Source organism: Diabrotica virgifera, chromosome 1 (assembly GCF_917563875.1).
Source record: "Diabrotica virgifera virgifera chromosome 1, PGI_DIABVI_V3a".
NCBI classification, from domain to species: domain Eukaryota; kingdom Metazoa; phylum Arthropoda; class Insecta; order Coleoptera; family Chrysomelidae; genus Diabrotica; species Diabrotica virgifera.
Window position 1 is genome coordinate 8,686,828 of NC_065443.1, and position 22,094 is coordinate 8,708,921.

General features: G+C 31.2%; 1 protein-coding gene across 1 annotated transcript in view; it reads right to left on the minus strand.

Annotated features, from left to right (window-relative positions):
• The window catches only part of LOC114329090 (probable G-protein coupled receptor 158), a 382,856-nt gene extending 375,207 nt beyond the window's left edge, over positions 1-7,649 (minus strand). The window contains exon 1 of the mRNA XM_050648285.1: positions 7,478-7,649. The gene's annotated coding sequence lies outside the window, so the exon portion shown is untranslated. The remainder of the gene's footprint in view (positions 1-7,477) is intronic.
• Between the last annotated feature and the right edge of the window lie 14,445 nt (positions 7,650-22,094).

Genomic DNA, 22,094 nt, shown 5'->3' on the forward strand with positions numbered 1-22,094 from the left:
AATAAAAACACATACTCTATCCTTTGAAATAACACTTTTATGAGCAAAAACTTTCTTTGTTCATATATTTTAACTTAAATAATAAAAATTTATTATTTTTAAACATATGCAATTGTTTAAACAATATTTCACAAACAATAATAAAATTAGTTTGATTTTTGTGGAATTAAAAAATTAAAATACAACAAAATATAGAGTGAGAAAATAATATATTAGATAAAGATTGGAAGAAACTTTGGTGGAAATCAACCTGTGTGAATCGAACACTGCTGTCCTGCGCATAGCACCAAAAATTATTGTTTATTTCAAAAATTTTCTGACGCCGTAGTAATTAATCGATTTTAATTTTGAAACTTGCAACTGAAAGGTACAGTACACTTCTATAAGCAAAAAGAAATTAAACTTGCTATCTGCTTTATTTTCAGTCCTGTAACATTTTGAAAAAATGAATTTTTTTTGCGAAAGCTGTATTGCAAAATTTATTTTGCAAAATCTATTAAACCGATTTTAATGAAATTTACAGCATTGTTTTACTGTATAATAAAGTTTTTCTGGGTGAAATATGAAGATCCTAAGTGTAGCATAAATGGTTGAAAAACGTAAAATGCGAATACTTGTTTTTGTATAGTTTTTTCCCAATTATTGCTATTTTGCAACTAGGGTGACTATTTTTTAAATTTTTAACCAATTCTATATTGTAGTAAATTGAATTATGCAACTTTTATGTCAGTACAACTTTTCTCGGAAATGAATACTTTTAAAGTTATAATCAAAAAACCAAGAAAAAAATCGAATTGTTCCTTCAATTCTTGACATTTTGATTATTTAAACAATGTTCCGGACCTTTTTGAGAGGGAGGATAACTCAAATATTATTATTTGATTTATTTTCAAGCAGTTTCTGCAAAAAAATTTGAGTCACCTCTCAACGTCCATCTCAAAACAGATCCGCCCTGGACTATATCTCTTCCTTGTGAGCCGATTTCTTACAAAGCGTATTCATATTCTGATTCGCTCATATTTCAATATCACGCTCCTGCGCAGTAAGCAAAATACGTCCCAACATAAAAATGATCGTTCATCGCATCGTTCTTCCGATTATTATAACAAAAATTGTAATCGTCCAGTGACAGTTTCGTGACAATTATTTCAATAATCGGATAAATGCAAGTACAGTGTAACCTCGATAAGTCAGATTAATCGGGACCGCGGCCGATCCGGGTTATCGAAAATCCGGGTTAGCCGGAGTATATTATGATAAAAATTAATAAAATATGGAAACTTACAGATAAAGTCCATTATAATTGTAAAAACGTGAAACACATATTTGTACAAGTATGTACCTACATCTAAATTACGTACAGTTGTACACAGTATTTTTTATTTCTTGGTAAAAAACTCAAAGTGAAAAAATGTTTGTTTTGTCTGATGAAAATCGGTCCGGGTTAGCCGGACTTCCGGGTTATCGGGGGCCGACTTAACGGGGTTCCACTGTACATACTAGTTGGGCTGACCTGCGCACTAGGATCACTTTTTACATTAAAAATAAATTTATTTTTTTTCCGTCTTTTTCAAAAAAATTGTGCATTAAGGGGTTAAATCAATTATTTATTTGTAGTTTTTGCTGGCCTTATTATTATTATTTATTACGAAATCCAGCCTGATATATATCAGACACACTACAGACCACGTTTCTAATAAATGTAAAATATATTAACCTAGTTTGTTTAAATTTTGGAAACTTTAACAAACTATACGACGTTATGTATAAATACAAACATTCCTAATGTTGGCACAACGATTTGTTTGTTGACGATACGCTGGTTTTACTTAGTCGACTTGTTAATTGATTGATCAAATATTTTATACATTTTCACTTACCGTTAAACAAACACCATGCAAGTTTGATAAATGTATTATATTGTGAACTTTGATATACATCCAGAACAGTATTAAGATACAGTAGGAAAAATGATAGAATACCCATGAACGAACATATAAAACACGCTGTATTTTCCTTTCACCGTGTCACACAAAAAATTGGCCAGCGCAAGTACATGTAATAATTATTATTACATGTACTAGCGCTGGGCAATTTTCTTTGTGACACGGTGACAGGAAAATACAGCGTGCTTTATATGTTCGTTCATGGGTATTCTTTCATTTTTCCGACTGTAGATAGTTCAAATATCAAAAGGGGCAATACTTGTCATTTTTAATATTTAGTCCAGAGAAATAAAATTTTTCTCGTGACACATCCCCCTTCAGGCCGCAACCAATTTTTTTGAGTAGTATGGACTATGGACATCTATATTAATAATTTTAAATTTCAACGCAATTGGTCAAATAGTTTAAAAGTTGCTTAATTTGTTTATCCCAATTTCATCTTTTTTGCAACACTATAAGTCAGAAAGTTATGAGGTTACAATAATACTTCGGACAGTTTATGAAAGAAGAACATTTGTACTATTAACTTAATTTAAAAAAATGTTATAAAGTAATTTTAAACAGTGTAAAATTATTTTGCAAAAACATATCGATTTTTTGCTTAATTATAAACAATTAGAATAACTCTTTCATTTGACACCTGTGGAATGGTTCTAAGGTCATTTTGCTCTCTGGGATAAGCAATTTGAATAAAATTTAAATAATTGAATGAATCGCTTTGAAATTAAGCACATATTAAGCACCAAAGAACCCTCATTTGACAAAAATTTCAAAACTGTACACTAATTTTTACAACAGTTATTGAGAAAATATTTTTTTGCAATTACGACCTTTTTCGCAATTATATTAACAATAAATGAGTATATCAAACTTTGTAATAGGTAGGTTATTTTAAAGCTTTTTCCATAGTCTCGAAGATATTTGTACTAAAAAAATCATAAGTTTCACTGTTTTCCGTTGATTTGAAAAAAAAGGGGAAAATGAGATTTTTTGACAGTTAACTGTTTATAAATAAAAATGGCCGCTAGATCCTGCGCAGGAAATAGTTATAATTTGTTCTTATAGGTATTACCTGTCGAAAAAACGCTTCAGTAGCCTGGCTGCTGAAGTGTCACGAACAGGGTATATTTTTGTTTTATTACCCTGGCCTATCCACATCCTTTTAAGTTTTTGCTAAGCGTCCGGCTTGTTATGCTCTTTTATCCTTTAACATCATTCAAAGTTGAGTGGCACGACTAGACCGGCCTTTTTGCATCTCCTTTGAGTAGTCGAGTCAGTAAATTAGAGATTAAGTTTATATGCTATCTTTGATTAGCAGGTCAAAGTTTAAATTAGACTTTCGAAAATGATCAATTTAAAACATTTAATACGTGTTGTCTTGTTTTCACTTAGAACTGGTTAAGTAGGGCTTTTCATCGAATGTCATTTGTTTCGAGCTTCTGTCATATGTTGTATAATCTGTGAATGAAAAGCCCTATTCTATAGGTTTTTGTATCTAATTTACTACAACATAAAAATAGGCTCTTACAACAGAGTAGCTAGAAGAAATTACAACACTTTCTCAAATTTCGCAAAAAGTATAAACCTGCAAAGAAATAAGGAAAACCCAAAATGACGATGTCAGTACCCAACAACAATGCCAGAAGCATCGGTCCTCAATTCATTGTTAATAACTGTACCTTTGAAGTGATGGAAAAATTCACATATTTAGGCTCCATGATTCCCAATGGCAACGCCATATAGGAAGAAATTAAACAGAGAATAATTCTGGCAGACAAGTGCTATTTTGGCCTGTGTTAAATGAAACACTTAAGCCACAAAATAAAAAATAACAATATACAAAACCATTATATTGCCAGTGCTGACATATGAATCGGAAATATGGACCATCTTCAAGACAGATGAAAAATCCTAAGAGGAATACTGACAGAACAAATAAATGTTCATTTTGGATAACTTTAACGTCCGCGTTGGTGATGACATGGTACGCCAGCGGTACCAGGGATAAAATAATGATATAACGAGGATGTCAGAAACGAAAACGATGATCTTCTGACGAACTTCTGCGGTACAGATGAATTACATATTAATATTTATAATACTTTTTTCATCATAAAGAATAACACAAGCATACCTTTGAAAATACTTGAGAACAGAAACCATTTGAAGCAAATATCACAGCAAAGAAAGAACCATTGTGAAATATGTTATTGAGTCATCAAAAAAATATTCATTCATGAGTTTCATTTAGGTAATTTTATTTCAGTAATTTTGCATGAAAACAACACTGTTTACAGATGTAAAAACATCTCCAACTAGTGTTTAATATTCCGTACAGACAAGGATTATTTTTAAAAGCAGCAAAGGTTATAGCCAGTGTGTAATGCAAAATATTAATAGCAGTCTGACACTCTCGAAACGCATACTAATCATGTCCTTACCGAAATAAAAATTGAAGAGGAAGCAACTACTTCGCGTTTCTTGCTATTTCCACTCACATCACTCAACAATCGACATCGCAACCGCAAACGAAAAAAAAATGAAAGCTCAATTCACCATAATATATTATCAGGAGGATAATCAGGATGATAATGATCCTTACGTGGACCAAGGGTGACTTACCTAAGATAGTAATAATCCAGTCGTATACCAGAAAGATGCTAAGGCCTCGAGTCGGGAGATTTATTAGCGGGGATATAGATATGATTAATAGAAAAATAACAGATGGAAAATAGGTAGATAACAATTAGTTAACAGTTTGCCTTAATAAAACACGAAGAACTGAATTCTAGGAACTGTATAATGATAGGGCGCCAATAAGTCTTCATCTGAGAATTATAAAGGACTATGAACCTTTAAAAAAACATATATGGTTCAAAGAAATAAGGAAAAAAATTACCTGTTGATGACACAACCCCCTCCAGGCCGAAACCAAATTTTTTGAGTAGTATATATACATCTATAATAATAACCTATATGTTTCCTACAGCCGATTTTGATGATATACATAGTTATAAACAAACGAAGATCAAAAAACGGTAAATTTTCGCTTTTTTGGTCTATTACCAAAAAATTAAGCATTTTAAACAAATTTGACAGTAAGAAACTCTTAAATCGTATAAAAAACTTCAATATGGCGTTCGCTGAATATGTCTATCCTTATTGGTTGTGGTTGCTTGGAAAATTGCAAAATAAATCATAAATTTTGAGTTTTATAAATATTCATAACTTATATAAAAATTAACTTAGAACCTTCTTATTACACGGAATGCTGGGACTTCTGGTGCTTAAATCATACCCTAAATTTCAAAATAATTTTTCAAATAGTTTAGAAGTTATTTAATTTGTTTATCCCAAATTAATTTTTTTTTCAACACTATAAGTCAGACAATGATGAAGTTACAACAATACTTTGGATAGTTTATGAAAGAAGAAGATTTACACTATTAATTTAATTAAAAAAGATGACAAAAAATAATTCTAAATATTGCAAAATTATTTTGCAAGAACATGTGAATTAAAAAAGGGGGGGCTAACTTCGTTCCTAATTGTCCAAGGACAATTGTTTTTCTTTCTAAAAGTATATAAAAATTCAGTCTTTCTAAATATGAAAAAATAATTTTTCTACGGGTAACGGTTAAAAAGTTATTCTAATTGTTTATAAGTAAGCAAAAAATCGCAAGTTTTTGCAAAATAAGTTTACACTGTTTAAAATTACTTTTTGTTTTTCTTTTTAATTACTTTCACAAACTGTCAGAAGTATTACTGTAACCTCATAATTCTCTGACTTATAGTATTGCAAAAAAAATAAATTTAAGATAAACAAATTAAATAACTTTTAAACTATTTTAAGCACAAGAAGTCTCCGCATTCCGTGTAATAAGAAGGTTCCAACTTAATTTTTACATAAGTTATGAACAAATAAGGATATACATATTCAGCGAACGCCATATTTTATATGATTTATGAGTTTATTATTCGCAAATTTGTTTAGAATGCTTCACTTTTTAGTAATAGATGAAAAACGCGAAAATTTACCGTTTTTTGATCTTCATTTGTTTATAACTATGTATATCATCAAAATCGGCTGCAGGAAACATATAGGTTATTAATACAGATGTCCATACTACTTAAAAAAATTGGTTTCGGCCTGGAGGGGGATGTCTCACGAGAAAAATCTTATTTCTCTGGACTAATGTCAGAAGATTAAATAAGCAACACTGCTAAAACTGAGATGTTTACCTGTATACTGTAAAACAATTTATATCTTCAGTAAGATGAAATCATTAAAAATAGTAGACTCTAAAAGTAGTTATTTATGTACAAAGTCAGTAAAGTGACTGTTTATCGAACGAGTCTAATATTACGAGCACAGCGAACGAAGCGAGCGAGGCGAGTAACAGACGAGTTCGATAAAGAGTATTTATTGACGTGGCGCATACAATGTATTTATTCAATACTCTAAAACTTTATACACATATATAGACCAGCATATTAACGAACACATTGTACATTCCTGAGTCTCTCTTGTCGACCAGCTCCTTTCCAAACTCTCACTCTTCTTGAACCAGGTAGAGACAAAACTTATCTATCAGTAGCACAGAACTTCATTCTTGTAAACCCCAATGCACATGCTGTTTGTGCCTACCTTAACATGAATCCACGATTTCGATGACATAACATAGGATCCTCAACAGATGTCTGGTGTGCAGACCAGCTTCATGTTATTTATTTCTTACAATTTGGTCATAGAGAGTAACGTGTGTATTTTCGAAAACATCACAGAGTTCACCTCCAGTTATATGCACATTTCGACCAGCTAATCCTACCACATACCAACCCTGTGGAGGAATAGTTACATGTTGACGACCTCTGTGTTGCTCAGAAGATTACCAAATTGTTGATATCGACGCCAAAATCGCGAAATCACTCTCCGAGACACTTCAAAATGACGTGCAACATCAGTTTGTGACAGACCAAACTCATTCATATTCACAGCACTTACCATTTGAACATGTGTTAAATGTGCATCCTCCATCACTATCGTTGCGTTTAATAATCTTGTTTTAGTAAAATTTTATTGGAAATACAGACTATCTTTACAATTTGAAGCAATTAATCGTAGGAATCTGAGACACTGTCACTTTTGTCATAATAAAAAAGTGCAATTGACAATTAATCATGGAATACCTTGACTTGTAGAGAACCAGCTTTCAAATCAAATGGTATGTTTTAACAAAAAAGTGTTTATGTTTTTATTGAAAAAACTGTAGTGATAGGGGTATTCCTTAGAGATTTTTGATGTGTGTATTTTTGTATTATTTACAGTTCCACTTAATATTATTTGAGTAATAATTTTAAATGAAAACAATATTGTTTACAGATGTCAAAACATCTCCAACCAGTGTTTAATATTCCGTACAGACAAGGATTATTTTTAAAAGCAAAGGTTATGGACAGTGTGTACTGTGTAGTGCAAAATATTAATAGCAGTGTGACACTCTCGAAACACATACTAATCATGTCCTTACCGAAATAAAAATTGAAGAGGAAGCAACTACTTCGCGTTTTCTTGCTATTTCCACTCACATCACTCAACAATCGACATCGCAACCGCAAACCTCGAGAAAAATGAAAGCTCGATTCACGTTAGCTTCATCATAATGTATTATCGGGTGATCGCAACACCATCAGCACGGCGGTCCGTATCTTCTTGTTCTGCGGGATCATCTGGGAAAGTGGGAAAGCGATCGGCCGTGGAAAAGCGCTGCGCAAATCGACCTCGCGTTGCCGTGGTTACGGGCGGGAAATTGCCGATTCATAGAGATTCTAACAGCTTTTTAGCCAGTATTAACAAAACATTATTAAATGTACACAAAGAGAAGCTGTATCAACAATGTAGAGATTCGATGTTTCCGATTTTTCCTAAATCGGTTTTATTTGTTATTTTATGGATTAATTAATAATAGTTCAATTATCTTATCTCAATATGAACTCTAGTTACTGATCCATTTTGAAGATATATTATAATTATATCATCATAAATGTAAAAAAATCTTTTTCTTCTTCATTACAGAGTTCCGGGTTTTCGTTAGCTTTTTCTAAATCGAAATCTTCAACTTCATGGATACTTTTACCATTTATTTCTTCATCTGCATATAAACTACCTTCGCGACATTTCAAAGAAGCTCTAAATATTAGACGGTGTTTGGAGAAGCCAAACTCCCTAGACAAACCTCAAACTCCCTAGGGCCTACCCATTATATTATTTCCTGCTGGCGAGTTTCTTGATTTGTGTTCTTACTTTAACTTCGTGCGTGTCCCATTTCACCACAATTACAGCACCTTATGTTTTCCTTTTTCGCATGCACCTTTGTTTTCTTGAACGTTGTCTTTCGTCATATTAACAAGCTGGTCAAGCTTGTCTTTATCTACTTTCCCTTTTACAGTCCTAACTTTAATGTAACAGCCAGAGACCCTCGTACTTGAGGGCTGAGGACAAAACATTGACCAGAGTCTTTTGGCGAGTTAATCGCAGTGTTGTCTGCATTTCCTGATCACGAAGACCATCCGTAAATGTTAGAATAGCCAACTTTTCCATCACGTCTTCGGGAGATGTTAGATAAGCATATCGTACTAACTTGGTAATATCTACCTACCTCATTCTTGAAGAGCCTTATCTCTCTTTTCTCTTCAATTTTTAAACTGCAACTGGTAGACATGCTCTAGATCAGCTGCTAGATCGCTCTTGCAGCTGATTTGAACAGTTTCATATAATTGTTCCATGAAGATTTTTAGTCGAAAGTTGGGACCTACAAACATCGACCGTGGCTCCAACTTATATTTTGCCTCATAGTGTTTTGTCTCTGCTGAAATAAGTTCAATTCCTTTGTCGGCTGTCCCTATTTTCTCCATCTGCTTTTTCATCTGTCATCTTTTCTGTTTCGAAATCTTCTCTGCTCCTCCTTGGTCTTTTAACGACGATATTATTTTATCTTCGAAGTTAGAGGTGACCTTAGAGATTTACAAGGAGATATTAGTAAAAAAAATTTTTTCCAGAAAAGAAATCTCGTTAGAAACTTTCTTTCCTAGAAACACAATGTCCGTCGAAACTATGGAGATATCACTAGAAATGTTGTCTTCTAAAGATGTGATATCACCAGAAACCATAAACTTTGGCCACATCAGATGAAATTTTCGAAATTGACGAGATCAAAGCAGCATGCTGGTTCTTAAATACATGAGTTTCTGGATCAAAACCGTATTCTTGTACGGCGTTCTTCATACGTTGTGACTAAATCAGCCTTTTTTCTCAATAGAATTCAATTCTTATAGTCGGAGAGATAGAAGCGTATTTCGCTCGTGATAAGTAATATGGATAAACTATACGGGGATATGTTGAATTAGTTGTGTACATGACGTTCCCGTACGGGTGGACACCAGAGCCGGGGACGAGGGTAGTTATAAGGGGTCAAAGTCGCGGTTTTTATTTTTTTTTTTTGTAACACTCATGATCGAGGTAGTGCACCAAAATTTGGGAATAAGTAGGTCATGACGTAACTAAGCAAAATTTCCAGGGACCGACAGCTTCGTGGGGGACAAAAGGGTGGCGAGCAGGGGTGAATATAAAAATTGTAATAGGTCTTTTGTGACGTTCGTGATAGAGATAGTGCACCAAAATTTGGGAATAAGTAGATCATGACGTAACTAAGCAAGATCTACAGGGGCGGAACGCTGTGTGGGGAACAAAGGGCTGGTGGGCAGGGGTGAGTATAAAGATTATAAGAGGTTTTTGTGACGTTCGTGATCGAGATAGTGCACCAAAATTTGGGAATAAGTAGACCATGATGTAACTAAGAAAAATCTCCAGGGGCGGACAGGACCGTGAGGGACAAAGGTGTCGAACTTCCGAAATAATGTAGTTTTAATTCAAGTTGCAGACCGCATCTCCGACATTTTAACACTATTCCGTAGTATTATATGACATACTTGTACGTTCTATATATAAATATTGTATAGGTACATATGGTAGGAGAGCAAAGTATGCTCAATGTGCAGTCACTCGAGCGCTTTGGGGACCTATTGAGTTTTGAAGAGTAGGTCCTAAAACCAAAAAAAGTTAAGTAAAGTTTTCAATTTTAGTGGGGACTTTCCATTTTTTAATTTAATTTTCTATTTACAACAATCGTTTTTTAAACGCTTTAATTTAGTTCAATAGTTTGCGTCAAATCTTTAGACGTTAATTTGACTGCCTTTTCTTCAATGCAAATGAATGAAAATTTGCAGACATATGCATTCGCGGGAACAATACTAGAATAGTCAATAAAAAAAAATTTCATGTTTATTAATTGTTTAAATAAAAAACGATTTTAATGGAAAATGCTTAAATTCTCTTGTTTTTTACAATGTAAAAACTTGAAACTTTTACGGATTATATAGCTAATGATATGAACAATACATAATTTCACTTTTTATGTTTATTGTTTACGTTATGCTTCATTAATAAACAATAAAGTTTCAAATTTTTTGCCGATTCCGACTGCTTTTAATGTTAGTACATTTTTATGTTTTATACATATTTTAATAAACATGACGATATATTTTAATGTTTGAAAAGTCTAAGACTAAAAAGTAAAAAATAAAAAAATATGAAAAAAAAATTTTTCAGAAACGCTTTTCTTTAGTTACGGGTGACTAAAATTAAAAATATTATAAAAAAATCAACTAAAAAGCAAAAAATAAAAAAAAATTGAAAAAATCTAACACATTCGTTAAAGAAAAGCGTGGGGCGAAAACCGTTTATTCGATGAACACGCGCCACGCTTTTCTTTGACGGATGTGTTAGATTTTTTAAATTTTTTTTATTTTTTGCTTTTTAGTTGATTTTTTTATATTTTTAATTTTAGTCACTCGTAACTAAAGAAAAGCGTTTCTTAAAAAAAATTTTTTCATATTTTTTTATTTAGATTATAGCGCCATCTATCCATAATTCGTCTCGAATAAAAGTTATTTATTTTTACATAAGGAATTCAAATCTGCAATAAAAAATGGGGGCTCCCATTTAATATTTTAAAGTAACCCTCCACCTCACCTTCGTGGGGGGGTCGTGTTGGTGCTATTCGATAGATTTTTTTAAAATATTGAATAAGTGTATTTTTTAGTTTTTCGATCTGATGTTCATTTCGCGAAATATCGAGGGATTCGTATTTAAAATATTCAATTTACCCCCCACTCCTCTCCGTGGGAAGTCGTGTTAGTATCATTCGATAGATTTTTGAAAAATATTGAGTACGTATTTTTTAGTTTTTCGATCTGTCATTCATGTCGCGAAATATTCGCTTTTTTCTTGTGAAATTTTGTGACACCCATTTCCTTACGCCCAGCTCAAATCTTCAGATTTTTGAAATATACACTGTTTTGCATGTACTTAACTTACCTTATCTTAATCTGACGATTTCGAGTTTTTCTAAGGATAGATTTTTTTTTCGGCTCCCCCTTAACGAACTCCCCTGCATTAAGAGCCAATATATGGTAGAGGTACATTTTCAGGGTACAAGGTTTCCACCATGTAATAATCTGACGAGCTCGAGTAACTGCAAAAATCCCCGCTTGGGCTCCCCTACCATAGAATATATTTGTATATGTGTAACCGGATAAAAGAATAATTATATAGCGATGGTTGTTATTCGAAGTTTTTACTGACTTGTATCGGAGTTTTCCCTTGTTTCCCTCAGTTATTCACACATGAGAAAGTATTTCGGTAATAAAAGATGCCTGAGATATAGCGGTGAATAAAATGAAAAAACTTTTTTATATTGCCGCCGCCGTTAAAAAGATAATTTTGAGAATACTTCTGTCGGCTGAGTGAAGTATACATTAATGGTTTTTCTTTTTGCTTGCGTCTCATGACTACTTTGCTAACAAGTAAACGAAGGAAAATAAAAGTTTTATACCTAAGACGGTTTTTAGCTTCTTCGAGCGTAACGGGGTGGTTAATTTATATTTCATATATTTTTTTACCGTTGCAGACAATACAGAAGCTGTGATAATTTTAATTATTTAGAGACTTTTGGACTTATTTACCTTTTACTAAGTGCTAAAACTGCATTAATACTAGTTTGTTGAGTTCTCAGATTATCCTGGAAAAACAGGCAGGCTTCAGGGCAGGACATGACATCAATGACACTGGTAAACACACAATTTGCTGCCGGAAATGTTTTTAATGTTTCTAGGTAATTTGGGTCTGCTGAATCCAAAAATGGCACCAGATTTGCTCCATAAGATCGTTTTCAGAAAATTCGAGAACAAATCACATATCTAACATATAGGGTAATTTAACGCAGCACCACCTTCCTATATGTAGTGCTGCTACCCATCAAATAAATAAAACACGAATAAAAAGTAAGATATTTATTGTATAACAATATACTTACAAAAATCATTGCATATATCTGCCAAAAAAACTTAACTTTTCATTTAACCTAACCGGCATCGCAGCACAAATCTGTTATTCGGCGTCACCTAAAAACTTCCTTTTTTATGATTTTCTTGCAATGGCTTTAAAAGGACGGTCCCTTTGAAGACTCCAGCAGTAATCCTCCATCATGTGAGTATTGACTGGTGTAATGCCCATGCACTTGGAAACACAAAAACGTGCATGTAGATATTGGCAAAGAAAAGAAAATTATAAAAAAATAATACAATTAATGGGAATAGAAATCAGAACAAAAAGAGAATTAGAAGAAATATTAAATAGAAAATGGCAAAACGAATGGGATAATTCCCCTAAAGCAAGACGTCTCTATAATTTTATTCCAAATTTAAATAATATACCAAATTATTTTAACCCAAAAAAAGGATTAATCCATTTTCTTACAGGGCACGGTTCGTACCCTACATACCTACATAGATTTAACTTAAAAGACAATCAATATTGTGAATGTGGAGAAATAGGCACACCAGAACACATAGTATTTATTTGCGAAAGACAAACAAATACACAAGAACTACAAAGAATGAGAAGAGACCTTGTTGGCATAAATATAGTAAATATAATACAAAATGAAGAATTATTTAATACACTAAATAATTTAGCGGACATAATATCAAAGAAACAATTAGAATTATATAATATTAGACGAAGAAGAAATCAAGTAAATAATATCCAACCTCTATGAATTTTAATAAGAAATTATACAAAAAAAATTAAAATTACATATAAAAATATAAAATAAAATATTGGAATAATTAAATAAATATTTATATAATAAATAATTAAAAATTAATATCAAATATAAAATAAAATAAAATAAATCAAAAATCAAAAAAAAAATATTAATCAAACAAAAAAAAAATAAACTAAAAACCTGAAATTTTAAAACTCAATGGTCTGAGGCTCACCGAAATACCATTGAGAATATCATAAAGTCGATTAGACCTGCACTTAAAATTATTCGTGACTATTTTTAGATGAATAGTGCTGGCATTTCTCATCTGAGAATGAGAAATGGGAGCACTTTTATAAAAATTGTATGTTAAAAAAAAAAGTAATAATTTATCTTTTGTTTATTAGTTTTTGTTTAGTTGCTGTTATTTGTTTATTAGAATTGTTTACAATTTGTAGTTTTCATAATTAGTAGTAGATTAGGGCTATTGTTAATTAGTCAAATAGAAAAAATTCTTAAAATAATAATATTGTAATAAACTACTGTAATCCCATCAGGAAACGACCTGGATTAGTCACAAGAGGCCAGGTCAATTGTATAGTACTATAAATAAATAAATAAATAATAAATAAATAATCATGTGAGTGTCCCATCTCCCCTGATACTTCTCTTCCATCGTTTTGATATCTTGGTGGAAGCGTTCCCCTGGTTCCTCACTAAGGTCACCAAGATTTTCTGGGAAACGGTCTAAGTGGCTGTGGAGGTAATGAATTTTAATACTCATATGACAACCGTGTTTGTTAAAATTTTTGAGCAGTTCTTTCACTATATCCCGGTAATTTTCCGATTTATTGTTTACAAGAAAATTTTTCACAACTTTCACAAAAAAACATCATGCATTACATTCAATTTCAGTCATCGATTCTGTAAAATGAGAATATTTTATAAGTTCTTACTAATGAAGTAAAAACCTCACATGTAGGTAGGTGGTATATAATTTATTAAAAAAATTTTTCTAAAAATGATCCAAGATGGATAAAATCACAAACGTTTTCGGACCAATCAGTCCATCATCAGGTGGTAGAAACCTAAAATAAGCAAACCACTGTATTAAAAAAGCCAAGATGAAATTTGACTGTCTGAAAGTTAGGAAAATTACAACATGTGGTTACTTACTTCAGATCCAAAGTAGTTGGAACTAGCTACATATTTAGGTCAAAAGACCTTAATGTAATAATAATTATGCCATTTAGGCTACAAAAATGTCGACAATAAGTCGATGTCACAAGAAATTAAATTGCAACGGTATTACAAAGTGGTCTTCATCTTGGCCTCAAACTGACAGACTAAAGTATGACATTGAACGGATATTGACAAGACCTTCTAGGGAATTTTATGTGTATGTAGTTATATTGTATTTTAGAAATGCAAAAAATATAAAAAATATTTTTACTTAACTGAATGAATTTAATTAGATATTAAATAAATGAGTAAGAATAAACAATTTAAATTAATAGTCACATGAAATTATTTATGAAAATTTCATGGCGGTGAAAGCGAAAATTTTGCCAACAGGTAATGACGTCACTTGGTAAAAAGAAGAACAAAAAGAAAAATAAACTGAAGAAAAATAAAAATAAAATAAAAAGAAAATTATTAGATAATAATTATAAGGTAAAAGAATTAGTGAATAAATCTGGAATTTGGCTATAATGAAATGTAATATAGTTGATAGTCATAATGTAACAGTATAACTGGTTGTCTAATTTCAAGTAGATGTAATAGGGTGAATAAAACACAACTAAGTAAAATACTATGGTTTAACGGAATTGAGATTAAAGTACTAAATGGATGTATTATTTAAGAGAAAGTACTGTGAACTGTAAATAAGAAAACGATAAGTGAAAGTTAATATGGTGTGAAGTTAATAATGATATGATGCCAAATTATTGTTTAAAAATTATGTGAAATTAAAATATTAAAATATTAAAATTAAAAATAAAAATGGATGTTCATTTTCTTTTTAACTTTAATTTAATTTCTTTACCTAATTTTATTGTCAATCTCTCTTCAAGTTAGACAACCATTAATTCAAGGCCTACAATTTTTGTTTTATTTTATAATGCATCATTTCTACCTTATTTTCACCCTCGTTTTATTCCCTCTACATTTTTATTTTTAATTTTAATTTTATTTTCACATAATTTTCAAACAATAATTTGGCATCATATCATTATTAACTTCACACCATATTAACTTTCACTTATCGTTTTCTTATTTACAGTTCACAGTACTTTCTCTTAAATAATACATCCATTTAGTACTTTAATCTCAATTCCGTTAAACCATAGTATTTTTCCACCTACCTCTACCGAAAGTATACTTTTCCGGACCTGTTTGTAGGGAGCAAAGTTGTACTTTTCCTCCCTAGGGAGGAAAATATTTTTCCTCCCTAGGGAGGAAAAGTAAAAGTGACGTCATGGTATTTCATTCATGAAATGTAACTTATTGACGCCCTGTACAATATCTATTTTTTATTACGTAAGTTTCTATACATTTTAACGTTTATTTATAAAACACTCTGTATTTTGCATAATGGTAAAAAACAGTAAATTGTTATTTTGATTTAACAATGTTTACATTATTTATTTGACTTATATTTGACAGTTGACAGTTATATTGTACGTACTTGTTAGTTTTAGTTTTAATAAATTTTGTTGGTTAGTTACATAAATAAACTAAGTAAAAATGAAAAAATGACTTGTTATTTGAGGAAGGTGGAAAAACCATATGTATAACATGGGAGTAAAGTGCCTTTTCCTCCCTTGAATGATTACTGCCCTCCGCTACGCGTCGGGCAGTAAACTTCATTCTCGGGAGGAAAAGTAGCACTTTCCTCCCTTGTTATACAAATAGCTATTACTTAGTTGTGTTTTATTCACCCTATTACATCTACTTGAAATTAGACAACCAGTTATACTGTTACATTATGACTATCAACTATATTACATTTCATTATAGCCAAATTCCAGATTTATTCACTAATTCTTTTACCTTATAATTATTATCTAATAATTTTCTTTTTATTTTATTTTTATTTTTCTTCAGTTTATTTTTCTTTTTGTTCTTCTTTTTACCAAGTGACGTCATTACCTGTTGGCAAAATTTTCGCTTTCACCGCCATGAAATTTTCATAAATAATTTCATGTGACTATTAATTTAAATTGTTTATTCTTACTCATTTATTTAATATCTAATTAAATTCATTCAGTTAAGTAAAAATATTTTTTATATTTTTTGCATTTCTAAAATACAATATAACTACATACACATAAAATTCCCTAGAAGGTCTTGTCAATATCCGTTCAATGTCATACTTTAGTCTGTCAATTTGAGGCCAAGATGAAGACCACTTTGTAATACCGTTGCAATTTAATTTCTTGTGACATCGACTTATTGTCGACATTTTTGTAGCCTAAATGGCATAATTATTATTACATTAAGGTCTTTTGACCTAAATATGTAGCTAGTTCCAACTACTTTGGATCTGAAGTAAGTAACCACATGTTGTAATTTTCCTAACTTTCAGACAGTCAAATTTCATCTTGGCTTTTTTAATACAGTGGTTTGCTTATTTTAGGTTTCTACCACCTGATGATGGACTGATTGGTCCGAAAACGTTTGTGATTTTATCCATCTTGGATCATTTTTAGAAAAAATTTTTTAATAAATTATATACCACCTACCTACATGTGAGGTTTTTACTTCATTAGTAAGTTTTTATTATGGTATACAGCCAATGAGAGGAATCTTTTCCTTTATATTTTATAAGTAGTCGTATCTGAGGCCCATCAAATATTCCGGCTTTCAATTTTTCTTTACTAAGTGCAGGGAATTTGCTGGACAAGTATTCAAAACAAGGACGATTCTGGTCTAGGGCCTTTACAAATTGTTTCATCAGCCCTAGTTTAATATGTAACGGAGCTAATATTATTTTCTCTCGGTCGATCAATGCTTCGTTAACTACGGTAGCTTTTCTTTAAACTAAAGCATCTCTAGAACTCCATTTTCTTCTACTTCGGTGTTGGTCCTTAGCCCTGCTATCACAAAGACACAGGAAACAAGGATATTTTGTATAGCCACCTTGTTGTCCCAGGAAAAAGTTCATCATCTTAAAATCAACACAGATCGCCCACTGATGATCATAATTTATATTCTTCTTTCAACTTTGTAGAATTTATTTATTTATTTATTGTTTATACATATGACCTGGCCTCTAGTGACTAATCCAGGTCGTTTTTTCCTGATGGGATTACAGATATTTTTTATATTTTTACATTTTTTACTAAACTACTTAATCTATTTTTACAATATACTAATTAATTTGCCATAATATATTAATTACATTTAACAAATACATTTAACAAATTTAAACAATATACATTTGTTAAAATATTTTCGGTACTATCAACTCCCTTCTAAGTTATAAAGACAGTCCCTCTATTTTCAGAAGAGAGTTGATAGTCTTTTTTTTTTAATTTAATGAATTATTTATTGAATTATTATTTTATTTCTATATTTTATATTGAATTATTATTATTATAATTGTAAATATCTATCTTTGAATTTATATTTTATTTTATTTATTTTAACTTTATCTTACTCAACTTCATCAGGGTTAGATTATTTGTTGTCTTCTTCTATTATTATAGATTTCTTGTTGTTTTTTAGATATTATTTCTGTTAGATTGTTTAATATTCCAAAATATTCTTCATTTTGTAATATATCTTTTATTTCAATTCTTTCTAATCTTCTTCTCATTTCTCTATGTTCTTCATTTTCTATAGTATTTTCACAATGTAACACTATTGAGTGGCTTAATATCAAAGACGGACATTTTTAAAAACATGAAAATTGAGTTAGAAGTGGTTTCTTACAGCAATTTTACGCTCTTTTCAACGGTGATAATAGTTTCCTTCAAAAACGGACGCAAATACGTTATTTTTAGCTTCAAAGTTGAATGTTTGTTTCAAAAACGGACTCCTGTTATGAAGGTTTATTTCAAAAACGGACATCTCCCCAACAGGCCAATGAGAATGCTGTATTGTGATCACATGACTGCGAAATCAACCAATGAACTAAAACTATAGGAAGTGAGATTTTCATTGTATACAAAAACCCATTTATCTCAATTCTTCTCGAATGACACATGTCCGCCTTTGATATTAGGCCACTTATATGTTCTGGTGTACCTAGTTCTCCACATTCACAATATGCATCATCTTTTAAGTTAAATCTTTCCAAATATGTAGGGGAACGGTCCATGTCCTGTTAAAAAGTGTACTAATCCTTGTTTTGGATTAAAATAATTTGGAATGTTTTCTAATATTGGTATAAAATTGTATAAACGTCTAGATTTTGTTGAATTTTCCCATTCATTTTGTCTTTTTCTATTTATTATTTCTTTTAATTCTCTTTTATTTCTTATATCTAATCCTATTATTTGTATTATTTTTTTCATATTTTTCTTTTTTTAGCCAACAATTACATGCTCTTTTTTGTGTTTCTAAATGCATTGGCATTACTCCAGTTAAAACTGTGAGTGCCTGTGTTGCAGTTGTTCCAAATGCTCCCGTCATTCTTACAAAAAATCCTCTCTGAGCTCTATTTAATTTGTCTGCATTTTTTTTATTTATTAATCTATGTGCCCATACACTTGAACCGTACCCTACAATTGATGCAAGTATTGTACTTAGGTATATTTTCATCTGTCGGAACGAAATTCTATATTCCTTCTGTGCTAGACTAGCAATGCTATGGATGATCTTTGTTGCCTTTTCACAGACACAACTCATGTGTTTTGTAAATAATTTTTGTTCGTCTATTATAATACATAAATATCTTGTTTCCATTTTTCTTTTTATTGTTTTCCCTCTAATTTTTATAATTAGATCTCTTTCTAAATTTCCTTTTATTAAACTATATGTTGTTTTTGAATCTGATATTGTTAATTTTACTTTATTCATCCAATCATTTACTCTTATTAATACTTCATTTGATTTATTTTCTAATTCTCTTCTTGAGTTTGCATCTATGATCAACAACAAATCATCTGCATATGCTATGCTCCCAAGCACTTCAGGATCTATAGTCAATTGTTCCAACAGTTCCTCTAGCATTACATCCCAGAACATAGGTCCACATACTGATCCTTGTGGACATCTTTTTGTGATATGTTTTGTCTTTTTTCCTGTTGGACGGCTTAGGCTTGCATATCGGTCTTGACAGTACTTTCTGAGACTTCCGTACAGATTCTTTGGATATCTCATTCTTCGAAGTCTTTCAAAGAATGACGGCCACCAAAGTTTGTCAAAAGCCCCAGACACGTCTATAAAGATCATTAAAACATACTTTTTTATGCTTTCATTTACTATTTCAAATACTTTATTTATTGCATCTTCTGTTGATCTACCTTTCCTAAAACCATACTGACCAGGATGTAATCCACTTTCTGTTCTTATTTGATTTAATTTTTTACATAGTATTTTTTCTTGTAATTTTCCCATTGTATTCAATAAACATACCGGTCTATATGATTTTGGTAAGGCAGGATCTTTATCTTCCCCTTTATGTATTATTATAACTTCTGCTTGCTTAAAATTATTGGGAAACCTTCTTTGTCTAAGATATTCATTATATAATGATGTTAGTACTGGAATTATTTGTTCCGACAATGCTTGAAGTATTTCAACATGAATATTATCCGGTCCAGGTGCCTTCTTTCTTTTCATTTCTCTCATACTTTCATATACTTCTTCATCTGTGAATTCCTCTATTTCTCTTTCTTCTTCTATTTGGTATTCTTGTATCATTTCTTCTCTTATATTTCTTTGTTCTAATGTTTCTCCTTCTAATTTATCTGGAGGTAATAATACATTAAGTAATGTTTCGGCCGATTCTTCCCAATTTTCTGTAAATGTTCCATCTTCTTTAAAGTAGAAAGCATTGTCGGACATCTAATTTTTTTAGAAACTATTTTATATGGTATTCCATATTATTACATATTACACTGATGATCATAATTGATGTTTTTTAGCACCAGCGATATTGTTTTATATTCTTCTTTCAATTTTGTAGAATGCTGAGTTGGTAAGACTTCCATATTTGTTGCAATTATGTAGAAGGACACACTTTAAACTTCGTTTGTAACTGTCGATAAAAAGCCGCCAGTGATCTGGTGTATACTCCGATACATCCATTTTTTCTATAACAGTCCTTTAATATTGATACAAAATACCATATCAACCATATCATCTTGCTGAGAAAAAAAAGGCGAAAGATATAGTGCAGCTATAGTGGTGGAATATACAGAAATGTAAGAATATTTAAGTATTTGATGAGTATGTTATATCTCGAAAACTAGAGCTGATACAAAGAAAAGGTTTGTATTTTTGGAATCAGCACAGATGAATTAACCAAAATCAGCTGATTTTTTTTTTCGGTAGCAAGACAAAAATTTTTTTTTGTTGGGCTGTGTGACCATTTGCGTACCATAAAGATATTAATTGAAAAATACATTGAGTACAACATACCACTGGTTCTTGCATTTGTGGATTACGAGACGGTATTTGATCCTGTAGTGTTTGAAGCAGTACTGGAAGCTCTGAAGGAAAGCAGAATAGACTACAGGTACACGTCGCTAATCAAAACATCTATGAGAACGCTACATCAAGTATACGACTACACGAAGACACAGAAAAATTCAGCTTAGGTCTAGGAGTAAGACAAGGAGACAATATTTCACCAAAATTGTTCACGGCAGCTCTAGAGTCAATATTTAAGAACACTTAATGGCAAGATATGGGCATCAGTATAGATCAGTGATTCCCTAAGTGGTCCAGGTGGACCCCCATGAGTCCACGAGGGACTCAACGGGGGTCTACGTTGGTGTGAAATAAAAATGGGGGTTCACAAATTGTAAGTGGGGGTTCACGAAAATTTTATGGTGATTTGGTATTTATTTAAACAAATTTGCATTTTTTATCGTAAAATATCAATAGAAAAATAATGTTTTAATAATAGGGACTCAAAAATGTCATAATAACGGATAATAACAAGTTATTTTGATTAAAAACAAGTTTTTGATCAAATTTTAGCGTAGAAAAAGTTAAAATACCGTTTTTTACATTTTCCTCCATTCCCAAAATACATGTCCATCGATTTGACTGAATTTGCCCACAGATGCATGGAATAATGTCAAAATACGAGTCAAAAATATAGGCGTCTACTGTAAGTACAATTAACTCGAAAAATATCGACCGTACGAAAAAAATGGTTAAAAAAATTGTAATAACTATATTTATTTGGAACAATTATTTCAGTCTAACAATAAAACACTGAAAACGTTTGTTTTCTATTTCTGTCTATGTTTTATTGTTAGATAAAATGAACTTTCATCAAGTAACGGTCGAATCCATCAATTAATTATTTCAGTTCCTACCATTTTTGTCGAAAAGTTGAAAATGGAGAAGATATTAAACCAATCAGGTCTTATGCTCCCGTCTTTATCGCATACGTACTACCTGAAATATTGATTTTGGCAAAAAAATTAAAGAGATCAAAATTGTGTAAAATTTAGTTCTCTCCATTTTTGTATAGGTACATTTTTGTGCTAAAACTGTTTCTGGAAAATAAAGATCCAGATTTAAAAGAAAACCTGATCAAATGGAAAGCAGACATCGCGTATTTGACAGATTTGTTCAAAAAATTTAATGAACATTAACTTGCAGTTACAAGGGGATATCCTAAATTTAATAAAAACAAAGAGTGTAATTTTGGCTTTTCTTGGAAAATTGAAATTTATGAAGCAAAATATTAGTCGGCGCAAATTCTCAGTTTCCAAACTTGTCACATACAGCAACTGATTTGAAGATATTTTGATGATGGAAATACCACCATGGATCATAAATCCATTTGATGAAA